This window comes from Desmodus rotundus, chromosome X (genome assembly GCF_022682495.2).
Source record: "Desmodus rotundus isolate HL8 chromosome X, HLdesRot8A.1, whole genome shotgun sequence".
Classification (NCBI taxonomy): Eukaryota; Metazoa; Chordata; class Mammalia; order Chiroptera; family Phyllostomidae; genus Desmodus; species Desmodus rotundus.
Window position 1 is genome coordinate 66,300,326 of NC_071400.1, and position 2,826 is coordinate 66,303,151.

Sequence of the window (2,826 nt, forward strand, 5' to 3'; positions counted from 1 at the left end):
TATACAGAGCGCGGCTGCAGGAGAGTGGTTCTTGAAGATGGGCAGAATGAGGAGCCAATGGGAGAGGAGGAAGTGTGGTTCCGAGGGAAGGATGGAACAGAGAAATGGGCAAAGCAACCAATGAAAGGAGGAAATAGCCAAGGGACTTGCACAGTGGAGAATCAGCAGAGCGTGGGAGTACTGGAGGGAAGAGGAAGTACTCTTAGAAGTGATTGATAAGCTAATGAGTCATGATAATTCAAATAGATGGTGAGGGTAAACTGGCTTGGATCCTAAAGATCAGACAAGCTCGGCAATCCGGGAGGAGGCGATATATCTGCCACCTCTCCCCCAACTCTCGAGGCTGAGGAGTTGGTGTGGAATTTCAACGAAGGAAAAAAGGGATGGGGCGGGGGCATTGGAAAGACTTGTTGGCCTTCTTGCCCGACCTAAAAAGTGAGATTTCCTTCACAAATGATGGGGGAAGATGGGGAGAACAAGCTAGGGGGTAGCGTGAGAAGGGAAAAGCAATGAGGCGGCAACGCGTGGGTGGAGGTAGCATCTTGCACTTGGCCAGAATGGAAAAGGCAGGGAGAAGTTTATTACGCATCCCACATCTAACTCATCAAAAATTCCTGTTGTTTCTACCTTCAAAATATATCTATAAGCTTTCCACTTCTCACCATCATCTCCCCGGAACATCTTAACAGGTTTCTACCCCCATTCCCGTTCTGTTCTATTCACGACATTAGGAAGGATACCATTAAATCTTAAATCTGGCCACCTTCCTCCTGTGCTCAGAGCTCTGCCAGGGCTCCCATCTCATCTGCCAGGGCTTTTATCTCAGATTGAAAGCCAAAGGCTTCACAGGGCTCTACACAATCTAACTCATCCCTCATCTCTCTGACCTCTCACCTCCTACCACTGCCTCCCCCCCACACACACACACACACATACACTGTTGCAGCCACACTGGCCACCTTGATGTGCCAGGCACAATCCAACTTTAGTGACTTGCCTTGATACTTGCTTTCCTCCTGGAGTTTCACAACCACACCCACTGATAACCTCACCTGGCCAGGTCGTTATAAGTCCCCTTCCTTACCTTTCTGATAGCACCCTGTGCTTTTTCTTTATCACAGTTTGTAGTTATCAGTTTATATGTTTATTGACTCTTTCCCACTAGACTAGGGGATGTGACCATGACTTATTTATGCTGTACACACATCACTTAGAGCAAACTAATGTTAAGAAACATTTATTGAGGAAATAAATGATAGAAACACCATGAGACTATTCTTTGCTCAGAATCTTCCCGTGCATTACACCTCATCCAGAGTCAAAGCTAAAGTCCTCACAACCTAGTCCTATGTGAACCCATTACCTACTCTCTGATATCACCTCCCACCACTCTCCCTTGCTCAGTCCTCTCATGCCCCACTGACCTCCTTGCTATTCCTCAAAAACACTAAACATGGTCCCACCCCAGGGCTTTTTCACTGACCCTACCCTCTACTTGGAACACTCTTTCCCTATCCCCACACCCCACACCCAGTCATTTCTTCTATGTGGTCTTCTCTGACTACCCTACTTACTACAGCAACCTTCCTTCCCTACTGGCATTCCTAATCCCCTCACCCTGGTCTACTTTTTGTTTTTCCATTTCACTTATAATCACCTTAAGTCTGTCTCCCCTGCTACAATGTAAGTTCCACAGAGATGAGGATCTTTGTGTGTCCCAATATAGTTTATAACCAATAACTAGAACAGTTCCTGTTAACAGACTTTTTTGGGTTAGGGGAGTGAGGACCATAATTTCTTTGGTACCTAGCCTAATGGGGAAAAATATATCTTCCCAGTAGGGGCAGCTGGGATGAACTGACTCCAGGAATCTGAGTGAAGGGAAAAGGAAGAAAAGGCATGTCAGACAGAGGGTAAAGCTAGGGTAAAGGCAGAGCAACCCAGCCCCTCCCTAAGGGCACCACCTGTGTCTGGACCCCCCTCTCCTTTCTTTGTCTTTTGTCTCCACAGGTCAGTGGAACCCAGGAGGACCCCATGGGTGGGCAAGAGCTCAGGAGAAGGCCTGCCCCCCCTTCTCACCTCTATACCCCAGGTCTCCACCTCTCACGCCAGGAGACCCTTAACTGTCTTTGAATATATATATATATATATATATATATATATATATATATATATATATATACACACACACACACACACACACCCTGTCCCCCACTCCACTCCACTCATGCATTAGGGGCTCAATCTTTAGTGGGCCCCTCTCTTACCCCTAGCCCTTTCCCTGCATCCCTTGGCCCCTCTCTGTTCCCTGGCCCTGTACCCTGAAGTTGGGGAGGACTCTGAAAGAGGGACAGGGAGGAGACAAACCTTGGCTATGTGGGGAGGGTAGGCTTGACTTCAGACTCTCTCCCCTCTTTCCCTTCCTTCCTCCGAACTCTGGCCTTGATTTCTTCAGCAATGTTTGGACAAGGACCATTACAGAAAATTCAACCCTAAGTGGTATGGGAGGGGGGAGAAAGGCAGAGATTGGAGAGGTTAGGACCCAAGGTGGTCTTGGAGAGGAGCTCTGGGGTGGAGGGGACTAGTAAGCAGGCAGTTTGGTTCCAGACATACTGGAAGTATAATCTAAAGGAGAGGGGTTCCCTAGAGCATTCTGGAGGGGAGCTTGGAAGGAGGCTGAGGGTGAGATTCTAGAAAGATCAGAGCTTTGAGTGAGGCAGTGGGTGGGCCCCAAAGTCATCAAGGCTTGTAGTAGAACTTGGTTCTATGGAAGGGATGTGACTTGGGGGCCTGGGGACAGGGTTTGGAAAAACACTGAGAGTTCTG

General features: G+C 48.1%; 1 protein-coding gene across 1 annotated transcript in view; it reads left to right on the forward strand.

Moving 5' to 3' along the window:
• Window positions 1-2,826, forward strand: part of SYP (synaptophysin) — a 12,211-nt gene extending 9,385 nt beyond the window's left edge. The window contains exon 7 of the mRNA XM_024580027.4: window positions 2,011-2,826. The gene's annotated coding sequence lies outside the window, so the exon portion shown is untranslated. The remainder of the gene's footprint in view (window positions 1-2,010) is intronic.